The sequence below is a fragment of the Macaca fascicularis genome, chromosome 9, assembly GCF_037993035.2.
Source record: "Macaca fascicularis isolate 582-1 chromosome 9, T2T-MFA8v1.1".
NCBI classification, from domain to species: domain Eukaryota; kingdom Metazoa; phylum Chordata; class Mammalia; order Primates; family Cercopithecidae; genus Macaca; species Macaca fascicularis.
The window spans coordinates 131,370,269-131,387,813 of record NC_088383.1 but is presented as its reverse complement, the minus strand read 5'-3'; the positions used below and the strand labels follow the sequence as shown (position 1 = coordinate 131,387,813).

Here is a 17,545-nt window from a genome sequence, read left to right as displayed (position 1 = left end):
CAAATTAGCTACAGTATTACCCTTAAGTCAAAGCCTAACCCAAAGATAGGCTTTCTTCAGTTATTTGAAGGCTGAGAGAGGTGAGGAAGCTGTAGGAAAAAAAACTGGAAGCCAGCAGAGGTTGTTGGTTCATGAGTTTTAAAGAAAGAAGCCATCTCTATACCATAAAAGTGCAAGGTGAAGCAGCAAGTGCTGATATAGAAGCTTCCACAAGTTATCCAGGAAGATCTAGCTGAGATCAAGGAGACGGCTACACTAAAGAGATTTTCAATGTATGTGAAACTCTTCCATTGGAATGCCATCTAGGACTTTGACGGCTCTAGAGAAGTCAATGCCTGATTCAAAGCTTCAAGGGACAAGCTGACTCTTGTTAGGGGCTAATGCAGCTGCTGACTTTAAGTTGAAGTCACTGCTCACTTACCATTCCGAAAATCCTAGAGCCCTCAAGAATTATGCTAAATCTACTCTGCCTGTACTCTAGAAATGGAATAACAAAGTCTGGATGATCACACACCTGTTTACGGCATGTTTTACTGCTTTTTTTTTTTTTTTTTTTTTTTTTTGGGTGGGGGGGATGGAGTCTTGCTCTGTCGCCCAGGCTGGAGTGGTGGCACAATCTTGGCTCACTGCAACCTCTGCCTCCCAGGTTCAAGCAATTCTCCTGCCTCAGCATGCCTCAGTCTCCCAAGTAAATGGGATTAACAGGTACGTGCCACCATGCCTGGCTAACTTTTGTATTTTTAGTAGCAACAGGGTTTCACCACATTGGCCAGGCTGGTCTCGAACTCCTGACCTCAGGTGATCCGCCCACCCTGGCCTCCCAAAGTGCTGGAATTACAGGTATGAGCCACCGCAACCGGTCACTGAATATTTTAACCCCACTGTTGAGACTTACTCCTCAGAAGATTCCTTTCCAAATATCACTGCTCATTGACAATGCACATGGTCACCCAAGAGCTCTGATGAAAATGTACAAGGTGATTAATGTTGTTTTCACGCCTGTTAACACAACATCCATTCTGCAGCTCATGGATCAAAGAGTAATTTAAACTTTCAAGTCTTATTATTTCAGAAACACATTTTGTGATATGAGATAAACATTTGTGATTTGAAATATAGCTGCCATAGATAGTGATTCCTCTGATAGATTTGGGCAAAGTAAACTGAAAATCTTCTGGAGAGGATTCATCATTCTAGATGCCGTTCAGAACATTCATGATTCACAGGAGGAGGTCCAAGTATCAACATTAACAAGGCTTTGAAAGAAGTTGATTCCAACCCTCATGAATGACTTGGAAGGGTTCAAGACTTCAGTGGAGGAAGTAACTACAGATATGACAGAAATAGCAAAAGGACTAGAATTAGAAGAGAAGCCTGAAAATGTGACTAAATTACCGTAATCTCATGCTAAAACTTGAACAGATGAGGAGTTGCTTCCATGGATGAGCAAAAAAAGTGGTTTCCTGAAATGGCACAGCCACCCCTACCTTCAGCAACCACTACCCTAAACAGTCAGCAGTCACCAACACTGAGGTACAACTCTCCACCAGCAAAAAATTACAACTCATTTGAAGAGGCTCAGATGACTGTTAGCATTTTTAAGCAATAAAATATTTTCAAATTACAGTTTGTACATTTCTTAGACATAATGCTTAGCACACTTAATAGACTACAGTATAGTGTAAACATAGTTTTTGTATGTACTGGGAAACCAAAAAATTAGTGTGACTGATTCTATTGCAACATTTATCTTATTGCCATGGACTGGAATTGAACCCACAATATCTCTGAGATTTGTCTACAGATATTCAGAATTGAACACAGGTAGGCAAATAAACCCTTGTATATGAAATGTTCATAGCAGCATTATTCACAAATAGCCAAAAGGTGGAAACAACCCCAACATCCATCAGTGGGTGAATGGATGAATAAAATGTAGCATATGCATACAATGGAATATTTTTCAGACATAAAAAGGAATGAAGTACTGATACATGCTACAATCTAGATAAACCTCGGAAAGATGCTAAATGAAAAAAGCCAGCAACAAAAAGGTACATGTTATATGATTCTATTTATATGAAAGATCCTAAATAGATAAATCCAGAGCAACAAACAGTAGATTGGTGGTTGCCAGAGGCTGAATAAAGTGGGAAATGCAGAAGAGCTGCTTAATAGGTGATGAAAATGTTCTGAGAGTAGATACAGGTGATAGTTGCACAACACTGACACTGTGAAAGTATGACATGTCATTGGGTTGTACACACTAAAATGGGTAATCTTATGCTAATTTCACCTCGACTAAAAAATAAAAATAAAGGATGCTGTAATGTTACTTACTAGGCAGTTTCTACAATGACTGCCCCAATACAATTTATCTTACTTCTTAGTTTAAAAGAATAGAGCAGATAAATTAGCTACTTGAAAAACTCAGTGTCTTAGAATGCTCACTCTAGAAGTCAGCTGTCATATAGGAAATCTGACTGCCTTCAGACTGCCTTGTTGTGGGAAAGCCAACTAATCCCATGAAGAAGCTGTGTAAAGAGAGGTGACCAAGCCACACTCAGCTGTCCCAGCCATTCCAGCAGAGTGAGTGAAGAGGCTATATTGATCATCCAACCCAGTCAAGCCTTCAGATGACTCTCATTCCAGCTGCCATTTGACTGCAACTACGAGAGAGAAAGACCCCCAAGAGGGAACTGCCCAAATGAGCTCCTTCAACCCAGAGAACAGTGAAAAATAATGAACTGTTATTTTAGGCTACAGAAAAGCCCTCAGGCATATACCATATAAATATAATATACAGAACATTCAAGGAATTTTATAAACAAATGTCAGAATTTTCATTGGTTTTTAGTGCTATAGATGAAATTATTACCTGAATAGCTATTTGAAAATTAAAATACGCTTTTAAATAAAATATGGGTAAAAGAAGAAATCAAAAGGGAAATCAGAAAACATTCTTAACTAAATGAAAATTTTTAACAGTCAAAATTTGTAGTATGCAGCTAAAGGTGATTTTAAAGGAAAATTTATAGTCTTAAGATGTTTTTATTAGAAAAGGTCTAAAATCAATGACATAAACTCCACCTTAAAAAAGCTAGAAAAAGGTAAAGTAAACCCAAAATACAAAGGGAATAATAGATATCAGAAAAGAAGCTAATAAAACTGAAAACAAACAATGAAGAAAATTAAAACCAAAAGCTGTTTCTTTGAAAAGATCAAATTGATAAATCTATAGCTATGTGAACCAAGTGAAAGAGAGAAAGCAAATCACCAATACTAGGAAGTACAGAGGGGTTATCACTACACACCCTATAGATATTAAGTGGGTAATAAGACTTCATGCAAACAAATTTGATAATTTAGAAGTAAACAAATTATTTGAAAACACACAATTTTGAAAAAACACAATTTTGAAAAAACTGACACAAGATGAAAAAGAAAATCTGAAGTACCTATTTCTACCAAAACAAATGAATTCATTACTAAAACCCCAAAAAGAAAAGTCCAAGCCTAGAATAGTTTATATGTGAATTCTACCAACCCCGTAAGGAAAAAAATAACACCAATCTTTTACAAATTCTCCTAGTAAACAGGAGGAGAGAACAGTTAATTTTCAACCAAGGTGCCAAGGCAATTTTGTAGAGAAAGGACAGTCTTTTCAACAAACAAGACTGGAATAATTGACTATCTATGAGGAAAAAAACTAACTCTAAATCGATCACTGACCCAATGTAAAAGCTAAAATGATAAAGCTTCTAGAACAAAATATAGGACAAAGTCTTCAGGACCTTAAGGGGAGACAAGTATTTCTTAGATAAGACACAAAAAGCCTTAATCATGTAATAGTTGATATATTTGAAATGTAATCAAACTTTAAAATTGCTCTTCAAAAGACACCATAAAGAAATGAAAAGACAAGCCGCCAAATGAGGAACATATTCAATATATATGTATCTAGACAACAAATGATACCCTAGAACAGGCAGGTAATTATTACAATTCAAAAAGACAACCAAATAAGAAAATGGTCAAAAAACTTGGAACACACAGGTTGACATAGAAGATATAAAAATAGTAAATAAACACACAAATAGATGTCTACCATAACTATTCAGGAAAGTGATTGCAAATAAAAACCACAAGATACTATAACATACCAACTAAAATGTCTGTGACAAACAAACAAACAAAAAAACCCTGACAACACTAAATGCTGTCAAAGATGTGGAATAAATCAACTATCATACATTGCTGGTGGGAATGCAAAATGACATAGCAACTTTGGAAAACAGTTTGGCAGTTTTTATAATTAAACATATCCATACAATCCAGCCATCCCACTCCTAGGTATTTATCCAAATGAATTGAAGGCTTATGTTCACATCAAATGTTGGATACAAATGTTTATAGCAGTATTAGTCATAATTGGCAAAAAAAACAAAAAAACAAAAAAACCAAGAACAACCCAAATGTCCTTCAACTGGTGTATGAATAAACAAACCGTGGTGTATCCAATACAATAAAATATTACTTGGCAAAATAAAGGGACAAATTATTGATACATGAGCAACTAATAAATCTCAACTGTATCTTGGTATATGAAAGAAGCCAGATCAAAAAGATATGGGACATGGAACAAATCAATAGAGATGGAATACTGCTCTACAGTAAAAAGGAACTACTGACAGATCCAACAACATGAATGAATCTCAAAACGATAATACTAAGCAGAAAAAAGGCCAGAAATAGGCTGGGCACAGTGGCTCACACCTGTAATCCCAACACTTTGGGAGGCCAAAGCAGGTGGATCACCTGAGGTCAGTTCAAGACCAGCCTGCCAACATGGAGAAACCCCGTCTCTACCAAAAATACAAAATTAGCCGGGCGTGGTGATGCATGCTCTAATCCCAGCTCCTCAGGAGGCTGAGGCAGGAGAATTGCTTGAACCTAGGAGGTGGAGGTTGCAGTGAGCCTAGATCGCACCATTGCACTCCAGCCTGGGCAACAAGAGCAAAACTCAATCTCAAAAAAAAAAAAAAAAAAAAAGCCAGACACAAAAGGATATGGCCTTCTATAATAATTCTGTTTCCTAACAACATTTCATCTAGTGGTTTTAGTGTTATTTATTTATAGAAATAATTATATTTCTATAAAATTCTGAAAACTGCAAACCAATCTATAGGGACGGAATGCAGATCAGTAGTAGTTGCTTGGAGCTGAGGGTCAAGGGAAGGACTGTAAGTGGCATGAGGATACTTCTCAGAGTTATGGAAATGTTCTGTATCTTAATGTGATTGTAGACATGGTCAAAACTCATCAAATTATACATTTTAAACAGATCCAGTTTATTGAATGTAACTTCAAGAGGTTAATTAAAAACCCAGTACCAATGTAAAAAAAAAAAAATTTTTTTTTGAGATAGGGTATCACTCTGTTGCCCAGACTGCAGTGCAGTTGCGTGATCTCGGCTCACCACAACCTCCACCTCACAGGCTCAAGCAATTCTCATGCCTCAGCCTCCCGAGTAGCTAAGATTATAGGCACCACGCCACTCCCGCCCGGCTAATTTTTGTATTTTTAGTAGAGACAGGGTTTCACCATGTTGGCCAGGCTGGTCTCTAACTTCTGACCTCAAATGATCCACCCGCCTTGGCATCCTACAGTGCTGGGATTACAGGTGTGAGCCACCACACCTGGCCCAGTAACAATTTTAAAAACTCATTTATAAATGACTACAGATAAAGTTTTTTAAAAGCTTTCCATGGCAAAAACCTCATAAACAAAGTCAAAGCCAGTAGAAAATATCTGCAACTTATATCACAGACAAAGGGCTAATCTCCCTAACATTAAAAGAGCTTGCAAAAAATGTCAAGGGAAACATATCAAACGTTCAATAGAAAAATGAGTAAAGGACATGAACATTGTACCAAAAAAGATATTAAAATGGCCGTTAAATATATGACGAGATATTCAGTATCACTCATAACAGGAGAAAGACAAAAAACCATACCAAGATGTAGCCATTGCCAATGACATCGCAAGAATAGGAAGAACACGAGAAACTATCACAGGGATTCAAATTGCAAAATCTATATGGTAAGAAATGGCTCAGGAAAGATAACTGGTTTCTTTAAAATTAAATTCAAAAGCAGGAGAAGAAAAGGAACTGGAGGAGAAACCTATGAATTTAAAAATACTTTAAAAGACATCCAGACCAATCATGACATGTGGATTTTATTTAAATCCTGTTTCTTAAAAAAAAAAAAAAACCTGATATATTTAAGCAAATCGGAAATTTGAATATTGTCTGATGATATTAAGAAAACAGACACATTATCTTTGGTGTGATAATGGTATTGTGATTGTTACCAAAAAAAGGAGGAGTCCTTTTCATTTAGAGATACTTACTGATATAAAATAAAATGTTATTTATCTGGGGCCAGGCATGGTGGCTCACAATTGTAATCCCAGCACTTCGGGAGGCTGAGGTGGGAGGATTGCATGAGCTCAGGAGTTCAAGCCTACAATATGACAAGACATTATCTCCACCAAAAAAATAAAAATTAGCCAGGCATAGTGGTGTGTGCCTGCAGTCCCAGCTACTTGGGAGGCTGAGGTGGGATAATTGCTTCAGCCCGGGAGACTGAGGTTGCAGTAAGCTATGACTGTGACACTGTACTCCAGCCTGGGCAACAGAACAAGACCCTGTCTCAAAAAAAAAAAAAACAAAGAAAAAAAAACAGAAAGAAAGAAAGAAAAGAAAAAAGAAAGAAAGAAAAGAAAAAAATGTTATCTGGGATTTGTTTCAAAATAATTTGAGAGAGGGGAACAAAGAGAGGAGGCATTGGTAGTTGGGTTGGTAGTTGCTGGGGCTAAATGATGGTGTTCATGGGATTGGTTACACTTTTCTATTTTTGTGGATGTTCACAAATCTCCATAATAGAAGTTTTTTAAATCTATACTACACAGATACACCATTTCTCATCTATTAGACTGGCAAAAATTCAGAAGCTTGACAACACACTATACTGATGAGGCTGTAAGAAAACAGAAACTTACATTGCTGACAAGAAGGCAAAATGTTAAAACCCTACTGGGTGAATCTGATACTATTTCACAAAATCATATATACTGTTATCCTGTGATCCAGCATTCCTACTTGGTACTGTAATGTGAAACATTTTAGGTATGATAAGACTTCCAGATCATTATAATGTACATTATTGGATAATGTAAATAAGTTGATATGATTAATTATATTTAAAATAAAAGAAAACATTTATTTGTTATTAGGAACCAAGATTTTCACAGTGAGAGTAAAGAGGTACAAACACAAAACAGAAGAACAAACTGTGTACAATATGTCTGAATTAGAAATACTATGAACTACATAATTTCTGATGAAATGATAGTAACAGAATATCACCACTTTGTAATCCCAATGTCTCACTGATTTACACAAGCATCTTCAATGAACACTAAAACCAGTAGATGAAATGCTATTAGGAAACAGAATATTCACAGTATCAAAATATCATCCCACAGTTTTGTTACTAATTGCAAACAGGAAATGTATCCTTACATTGGAGAGATCTTATAGCCCCCACCTTTACCAAATAACTTGGTATCTATTGAATCCAGAAGCTAGGTACTAATGGATACCATTTCTCTCTAAACAAACCAAGTATAGTATGAGTCCACTGACAAGAAATATCCAGAATGGGCAAATCTATAAAGATAGAAGGTAGATTACTAGTTGCCTAGGTACAGAGGAAATGAGTTGTTGTCTAAGGATGAGAGGGTACAGGGTTTCTTCAGGGGAGATACAAATATTCTAAAATTGATTGTGATGTTATCCACATAACTGTGAATGCACTAAATCATACATTTTAAATAAGTGAATTATATGTTGTGAATTGTATCTCAATAAAGCTTTTTTTTAAAAAAAGAAACAATTACAAATGTATTTCATTCTAGAGTAAGTTAGAAACCCTAAGGACTATTTCATCTCCCAGACCTCTATTGTTGGAGTATCCCAGAGAGTGGTCTGTGGATCTCTTTCCTATATATACTCAGTGTCTTCGTGAGCTTACTCATTCTCACAGGTCTAAATATTGATGACTTCCAGACTGTTATCTCCAGCTTTGAACACTGCTGACCTCCAGACCCAAGTATACAACTGCCTATTCTACAGTTCCACTTATCTAACAAGCCATCTCAAACTTAAACTGAGCTTCAGATATTCCCCTCAGAAACCTGATCCAGCCTTCCCTAGCTCAGTAAAGGGCCACTCCCTTCTTCCAGCTGTTCAGGCAAAATACCTTGAAGTCATACTTAAGTTTTTCTCACCCTGTGGTAGTCCGTTCTTGCATTGCTATAAAGAACTACCTGGGTAATTTATAAAGAAAAGAGGTTTAATTAGCTCATGGTTCCACAGTCTGTACAGGAGGCATGACTGGGGAGGCCTCAAGAAACTTACAATCATGGTGGAAGGTGAAGAGGGAGGAGTTACCTCTTAAATGGCAGAAGCAGGAGGAAGAAAGAGAGGAGAGAGAGGTACACACTTTTAAACAACCAGATCTCACGAGAACTCCCTCACTATCATGAGAACAGCAAGTAGGGATGTCTGTCCTGTGATCCAATCGCCTCCCACCAGGCCCCTCCTCCAACACTGCGGATTACAATCCGACAGGAGATTTGGGTGGGGACACAAATCCAAACCATATCCTATCCTATGTCCAATCCATCAGCAAATCCTGTCATCTCCATCTTCAAATTATAACCAGAATCCTACTTCTTACCACTTGCTGCCACTCTGGTCCAAGTGACCATGACCTCCCACCTGGATTATTGCTAAGGGTCTCTCCTAGATCTGGCCCTTACCACACTTCAATCTATTCTCAACACGTAGTCAAAGTGATACCATTAAAACATTTATTCAAGTGTTCATTCAATAAACACTTACACATAGTACTACTCATAAAGCACATTTCTAAATACCTAAATATTAGTTTGTTTAATCCTTGTAACAATTTTACAGATGAGAAAACCAAGACTTCTGCTCAAGGTCACATGCTTAGGAGTGGCAGTGCCAGGAGTCAAACTGGAGGAGTCTGGCTCTAGAGTCACACTCCTCAATACTATGTAATACCTCACTCTGCTCAAAACTCTTCAATGCAATAGATGTCAACCTTGGCCACTTACTAGAATTACCTGAGAGTTTTAAAAATTCCTGATGCCTACGTTAAAACACTGTCTCCCCCACCACCGCCGACCAATTAAATCAGAAACTCTGGGATGTGATCGAGGCATCAGTACTTTTTTAAAGCTTTCCCGATAATTCTAACATTCAGTCAAGGTTGACAACTATTGTTTCAACAGGATCCCATCTCATTCAAAGTAAAAACCTAAAAACCAAAGCCCTCATAAAGACCGCTAGGCCTCGTCTGCCCTGTTATCCCATCTCAATACCCACCTTATTCATTTGGCCGCTGGACTCACCACACAAGATTCCCACTCAAGGACTTAACTCAAAGTCACTTTCTCACTGAACACCTTCTTTTAGATCTTATCTAAAATTGCAAATCCTCCAAACCGTTCTGCCACTTCCATCTCAGTTCCCTATGTCATTCTCCTCCTTAGCATTTACTGGTATCTAACGAATGATAGTTTCACTCATTTACCTGTTTCTTGTTTGTTTCCCCACACTGTAATGTAGGCCCCATGACAGCAGGGATTTGTTATTTACTGTTGTTTCTCCAATGCCCAAAGCAGTGGCTGTCACATGGAAGACCCTCAGTAACTATTGTTGAATGAAGTATGAAGTAACCCATAATTACTGCATCAAAGATTAACATTAAGTTTCCAGATAGAAAGTTGTTCTTCCTCATCAGACAAGAATCATTTACCAGATTTAACTGATTTATTTAAATAATGGAAGGAAAAAGGTTCAAACATTGTATTTCCAGTTGAATGTATATTCTTAGTAAAAATTACATGAGGCAAAAACAGACACAATTATATTATTAACATGGCCCCCCACCCAAATTTCTCCTTCGGCTTTACTCATACTCTAAGGTATAGTTAGATCTTACAAATCAGTCATAAATTAACATAATCACAGTTAACATCTCATCAGTCAGGAACCAGGAAGCCAAAAAATAAAGCAAAACACAGAAACAGCCTCAGTGATATAAGAAAAAGCAAAGAAAAATTAAATTCTACACAGTGAGACCTCATCAGGCCATAAGACTTCACTATTATTTGTTAAAACATGTCGAGAGGGACTAGTCCCGTTCCCCACAATCACTGACAAACACAAAGCTGAGGATATATAAACAACGAGGAGCAAATATCTGTAGAGTCAGGCATGGCTCTGGCACCCTAATCAGCACCATCCTTCCACTCTGTAAGAGCAGTTGACAGAAGAGAGAGAAAGAACTAGAAGTCTTCAGGGAGAACACAGGGAAAGGAAGAAGGTCTTCACCCAAAACAGTGGCAGGGGCCTCTAACAGAAGTCACTCACCAAGATCAGAGGGGCCTAGAAGAGACTCTCACCCCATTCTCCAGTTCCACATCTACTTATGCAGCAGACTGAGAGACCGACCCCACGCGTCTACTTGAAAAGGGGGGACAAAGAGAACTGATAAAAAATGGCAGGGCACAGAAAGAAGGCAGACTTAAGTAGTCTGTATGCCACTATTTGACATCACAAGGAAGTGAGTTTCCAGTAGGTTGAATGGAAACCATAGGGTACCTGGACTGGAGTTGTTTTGCCATTATCAAAATCTCTCTCTGCAGAGAGAAAAGATCTCCACCCCAACTGACACACATTCACGTAACCAGTGGGTAAACTGACAGGATGGGAGCAAGCAGATGGGTGTGTAGGTTGGAAAAGGTTTAGCTACAGAAAATTTCATATCCAGAAACTGCAGCAGGAGTCTCCCTGCAAGATCTCACCAAAAATGCCAGTTTGGTTGCCTATTAGTGGACTGCAATGGCCTGCCACTGTTAATCAAGAGAGGACTTTAACAGCACCAGTAACAAACACTTGTCTTTTTCTACTTCTCTTCTTGACACGTTTGTATCCAAGTAGATCCCTCAAGAGGGAAAGGAAAGAGGTATCCCAGGAGCTTACCACAAGCCATCCATACCCCAAGTGCTTCAGGAAGTAAGTGGCCTGACCATGGGGTAAGGAAGGGGGAAAAAAAAACCTTTAAATTGAATATATATGAGATTGAACTTTCAAACTGGAATAGACTGTTTGATAATAAAAAAAATAGTTTATGTATTTATTTATTTATTTTGGAGACAGGGTCTCACTCTTCTGTCACCCAGGCTGGAGTGCCACAACACAATCTCTGTTCACTGCAACCTGTCTCCCAGGCTCAAGGGATCCCCCCACAACAGCCTCCCAACTATCTGGGACTACAGGCACGTGCCACCACGCCCGGCTGATTTTTCTATTTTCTGTACAGACAAGGTTTTGTCATGTTTCCCAGGCTGGTCTCAAACTCCTGGGCTCAAGCCATCCTCCCACCTCGGCTTTCTGAAGTGCTGGGATTACAGGCATGAGCCACTGAGCCCAGCCTAGAGCTTTTTGGTAACTGTAAATGACAGAAAAGCCATCATTTACCCATGATGTTATGGGGAGTGGGGGACAGCAGGATGGGAGAGAAAGAGCCTACAAAATATACTTAAAGGCAGTGAATGGTGAAAATTCAAACTCATGAAAACTCTTGTGTTTGTTCTCAGTAAGATTGGACTGCTGAATAACCTGATGACATATGCAACAGCATTCTCATCCTTAATAATGGGAGGGAACACCTGACATGGAAATTCTCAGGAGGGATTTACTGTATCAGGTGAGACGCTACATTAGAAGCCCTCTGAGATCATTTCCAATTCTAGTGCCCGTGATTGTCTTTTCCTTCAAGAGGTTAGATTGAATCCAGAATCTAGAGTTCAATGGTTAAACCATAAAAGGCTAGGCTGCCTAAAGGACTAAAAACCACAACTTTCTGGAGAATAAAGCTATCAGACTGACAAGCCTGATAAGAGTTCCATGTAGGAAACAATATTTTGCTCTAAAACTTATCTAACTTAAAAAAAAATCCTAAATGACTAATTTTCTGTTATATCCAACAGAAATTCCAGTTCAAAGAAAGCTTATAAAATCCCCAAAGCCCCATCTTCCTGAATAAAATCAATTCAACTAATTAAAAGGTTTACTGAAATAAATAGCAAACATATGTTTGCTTAAGCATCTAGGAATCACAAACTCACATATCCCCTATTAGACAGTACCCACAAGAAAAATAGTTACTTAGGGTCAAATGGTTTAATATTGCTCAGTAAGTGTAAGAGAGTTCTAGTGCTGTAACAACAGGATGCTTTATGTTTACATAAAAATATCCCATATTTTTATGTTTCTAAAAATAATTAAGCATTATAGACAATCATCTAAAGCTACCAAGTTTTCTGCCCTTTCTGAAAGCATTCCTTTCAGATACCATGTCAATAAATTCTTAAATGCTGGGTATGTACTCACGAATGGTCAAAAAACCTAAAACCAAATCTTAATATTTACCTCCTACTGAAGTCATTTTATTGTATCATTGTAGATCTAAAATAAGATTTTTTAAACTTCAAATTTAAATTTTAATATTACCAAAAGTAAATTGCTCCAAAATGAGAAAAGTAATTATTTGTATAGTACCTTAGCTCGCAGTTGGCATCAAATAGGAAATACTTTAAGGCAGTTAGTGCTATCAAACCGAATATTTTCTAATAAAAGCAGTGTTACTATTGTCACAAATAATTACCACAATATATTCAGAAAACTATCTTCCTCATTCTCAAATAAGTTAAACAATAACGACTTGACATCAAGCAATATGTCAATATCAAAGTATGACTTAAATTATGCTAATAAATTATTTCTTAGATTTCATTCTGGGTTACAAATTATCACACAATTAAAATAACTTTGGGATTTGCAGCATGACTAATAATAATAATAAAGAACTTCCAGGCTTAAGTCAAAAAGTCACTTTGTTTAATTAAATCTCCATTAAATGATTTTTTTTGGGGGGGGGGAAGTCCCCATAAAAATGTAAAATGTTTCCACCTTTCCCAAGTATGTTCCTAGGAGTCGTCAATATTGTCATACCCTATATGCTAGCAACCAATACTTGAATACTGCCCACAATGACTTTTTAAAGAAAAGAATCCAATGCTATTCTTAACATCCTTAAACACTTCTAAAAAGGTCCTTCCGGTTTATGAACTCATGGCAATTTCCTCACAATTGTATACTTATCCTGTTTCACTGTCTCTCCTAGTCTATGACAAACTCAAATTTACACACCATCTTTCCTATTTTGTTACACTGCTAAAACTGGGGAGAAAAAAAGATACAAACCTGCTACTTTCCCCCCTACCAAAGCGACAATGAACATACTAATTAACAAGATAAAGACTGGAAGCTCTGCGCGCGCCCGCGCGGTGTGTGTACACACATATATTTACATAATATATATATTCTTAATGTCACTAAATTCAGTCATATACCTTGATACAGGTATACGCTACAAGAGAAAACTGTCAGTGGATACAGTGTAAGGTTTACGGCACCATAAAATAAATTAACTACTTTATTAATTCAAATTCTGTCAAACTTACTCTTGTTTAAATGTGTCAGTACTCTAAAATGCAATTTTCCTTGGGAAAATTGGCCAAGATAAAAAAACACTTAAACTAACTCCACTGGGGGAAATATTTCTTTTGTCATACGTGTGTCAACATGAAAAAATAAGAGCATGAAAAGTAAACAGGCATTGCGGTCAGAAAAAATCTTATTTTAATATAACGGGTCTTCAAGTTCTTCAGATTGTGAAGAAAAACATAGTTTCACAAAAAATCATATAACTCTTACCCAAACTTTGCTGTAAATGGTTTCAGTGGCATCTGAGTATGCAAGCTGAGTACTTGGGGAAACTAAGCAGATTGATCAGGAGTTCTAAGATAAAAGACAATGGTGTAAACCTCATAGTGCGCTACTTGTTCCAGTCATTAAACACACAGGAAATAAGATTTTCTATTTAGAAAACTAACTCTCAAGGGGCAGTGACTTCATTAAGACAAAGAAAATCTTATTAAAACAGTCAACGATCAATTGTAAAATAAGAAAACAAGTATTGCAGAACTGGAAGGTGAAACAGACGAAGAAAATGCAGAAACTGCCTGGATATTTGTTCCTTGAATCTCTTCTTGTACTGCCCCCAAAGACAGCAAAGGAGTTTCATTATTTATATGCCCAGACCACGGTAGATGCTCTGCTCGGGGGCACAGCCTCACTAGAATTCTACCAAAGGCAGTAAACACTATAAGCAACAAGACCGCTTTCATTATGACACACTTTCCCATCTTTCCAGGAGGTCAATAGAAAGCATCTGAAACAAACCACAAACCACTCAGGACGGCCCCAAAGCTCTGCGGTTGGCAGTTGGCCTCGGCGTCGAAAGACCTGGGTCTGGTCGCCTCCCCGGTGCCACCTGCTTGACCTTGGGCAAGTCGCTTTCAACGCTGCCTCTGGCCACCTGCCCCGAAGGTGCGGAGGTACACCGCGGACACCGCCCGACTTCAGGGCCCAGGGCGGAGCCGGCTCCGGCCTCGGCAAGTCCTGAAGCCAAAACGCATTAAACACCAGGAAAGGATGCCCGGGGCCGCGCGCCCCGCGGGCACAGCCCTGGAGGGAGCCGCTCCGACCGGCGCCACCGGGAATCCCCGGGCAGCTGCGCGCACCGCGCCCCAAGCGGGATTTCTCGGGGGGCGGAGACGCCGAGGAGCTCTTTGGCCCCGCGACCGCCGCGGGCCTCCCGCCCTGCCCCGCCGGGCGCCGCCGAGGGCTGACGTCGGGAAAACAATCGGGGACCCACGGGAAGAAGACGCCGCCCCCTCCCGCGGCCCCGAGCCAGGGCAGGTGAACCCGCCCGGCGGCCTCCAGGTGCTGCGGCGCGCGGGGCGGACGTGCGCTGAGGGGGCGCCGGACCCGCACTCACCCGCGCCCCCGGCCCCTCGGCGGACGCCTCCCCGCTCGCCTCAGCGGGAACCGCGCTCCGGCGGCCCCGTCCCCCACCCCTGCTCCAGCGCGGCCGCGTTCCTTAAGCCAAACTTTACCGCGGCCTCAGCCCGGAGCACCCGCGCCGCCGCGGCCCCGGCTGCCACAGAGGCTTGGCTGCCCGGAGCGGCGTCCACGACGGCCAGCTCGCGCACTGCGCACGCGTCCCCACGCTGCCTCAGCCCTCAGACGGCGGCTGAGATTCCGGAGCCGGCGCTCCCAGCCCGCAGAGACTACGAGTCCCGGCAGGCCCCGCGCGGGTCCCGGCGGCGTGGCGGGCCGGGTGGCTGGTGTCTTCCTGGTTCCAGCGGCGGCGGCCTCGGCGCGCCGGGGAGGGTTGCGCACTGAGCTCTGGGCCGCCGCGCCGCGGTGCTTCCTGGTATTCGTAGTTTTTGAGCACCACCGGGCTTGGCTCGGAGGTGGAACTCCGGGTTCTCTGATGTCATCGCCTAGAGCTGCGAGGAACAGGGATCTTTAAAAATAGGCTTCGTTAGTTTGCAGATAATTTGTTTGCAAGCTGTCCCATAATCGGTCCAAGTGGCACAAATGTACAGGCTGCGGTACGACCTGGAGAAAAACGCTTTACACCTCTGCGCGCCAATTTTTCGCTCTTCTCTCTCCCTGCAAATGTAGCTCCACCGCCTACTTACAATGGTGTTAATAGTACAAGAGGATGGGAGAGACTTAAAGAATTAGTCGAAATTCTTTCAGCAAGGGTGGAGCATGAATATGTATTCTGGTAAATATTCCTTGAGTGTTTAACAATTTCGCGAGCACTTATTGTGTGCCAAGTACGCGATAGGCAACCCGGCATTCATCTGAGAAAGAGACACTGTCGCTGCCCTCATGGAGCCTGCAGCCTGGGGGGAACTCGTCCGCAAACTAGCATAGTCGTTCCAGATTTTAATAGAATGGCCAGACTGAGAAAGTTCAAGAGACAGTAGCGGTGGGGGGAGGGGGGAGGCTCTTCAGAGAGAGTGGCAAGGAAAGTTCTCTGAGGATGTGATATATGAGCTGAAACCTGAAGAATGAGAAATATTCAGACATGCAAAGAACTGGGAAAGAATTACATGCCACGCCTTTCACAGCGCATGCCACTCTAGGCTCTTAATAAATGTTATTTTTGTGTGCTTTTTCCTTTCCTCTCCCTGCACAACCCTAGATCACATCCTATCCCCTTCAAACCCTTTAAAAAATCTTTATCAGCATCTTTTAGAACATCCTTCCTATGTGAAAATGTACATGAAACAAATGTCCAGTGGTAAGACAAGCTGTACAGCTGCTAGGACAGAAGACACAACCCTGGTGACAGGCTGGAATCTGACTACTTTGCCACTTCTTTATTTGCGAACTAGGTTAGAAGTCTGGGCTCTCAGCCTGGCCTCCTGACTTGTTTCTCTTCATAGGACATCATATAGGATTTTGAGTTTGTCTTTATTAAAATCTTAGAGGAAGCCTACCTGTTATCTGAATCAGAGGTGTAGTGAACAGCCCTAGAATTTCCTGTGTAGACTTACCTATGTGACTTTATGCAGAGAGTGACACTTTGCCCTTCTGACCCTCAGTGACCTCAACTGTAAATAAGTGTCATCCACCCTGCCTGCCTTACAGAATGTTTTCAGAGTCTGATAAATTGATGGAGGTGAAAATATCTTGCAAACTGCATAGAACGGCCTCTTACTGCCTCTTTCAGATTTAGCATTTTCAATTGCCTTTCATTCAATGTGATATTTTGATTATCTTTTGGGAAACCTTAGCTATGCAGCCTTGTTGACATCTGTCCATTTTGGGGGGCTCATCTGTATAATGGTTGAAAGGGTTTGGCCTCACTGTAGTTTATAAAGTAGCCAGAGCAGATTGTTTCCTTTGGTCTACACAGTGGGTTTTTGCTGATTTAACTGAATGTGTGGTTAACATTTAAAAACAAAAATCTAGGTGTCACCTGTCTTATCCCTCTAATCATTTGAGTCTGCCTTCCCTGGCTAGAATGTCTAGAAGGAGTCTCTAGCTTCTCAGTGCTAGAATCCTAGAAGATTCCAGATTAGAAATTTGTTTATTTGAAATTCAAAGTCAAATTCACATCTTTTATTTGATCTGAAAATACTGGTCGTGAGAATAGAACACTTAGGCCAACAGCCTCTGACCCTGACCAGGCTGGACCCACCAGATCTCTCCCTTGAATGTTGTTTGACATCATTGATGAGTGGTTTGAAATTGTTCCTTTGGCCAATGTGGTGGCTCTCGCTTGTAATCCCAGCACTTTGGGAGACTAAGGTGGGCAGATCACTTGAGGTCAGGAGTTTGAGACCAGCCTGGCTAACATGGTGAAACCCCCTCTACTTAGCTAGGCATGGTAGTGGGCACCTGTAGTCCAGCTACTCAGGAGGCTGAGGCAGGAGAATCAATTGAACCCACATG

General features: G+C 40.4%; 1 protein-coding gene across 23 annotated transcripts in view; it reads right to left on the bottom strand.

The window, feature by feature from the left end:
* Positions 1 to 15,285, bottom strand: part of PLEKHA1 (pleckstrin homology domain containing A1) — a 57,504-nt gene extending 42,219 nt beyond the window's left edge. For 6 of the 23 annotated variants that reach the window (XM_065521561.2, XM_005566640.5, XM_005566642.5 and 3 more), the window contains exon 1: positions 15,187 to 15,285. The gene's annotated coding sequence lies outside the window, so the exon portion shown is untranslated. Of the gene's footprint in view, positions 1 to 13,942; positions 14,027 to 14,470; positions 15,044 to 15,068 lie in introns of those variants that run through there. The other 17 variants (XM_074003006.1, XM_074002995.1, XM_074003000.1 and 14 more) reach the window with 8 other exon arrangements.
* Positions 15,286 to 17,545: the final 2,260 nt, after the last annotated feature.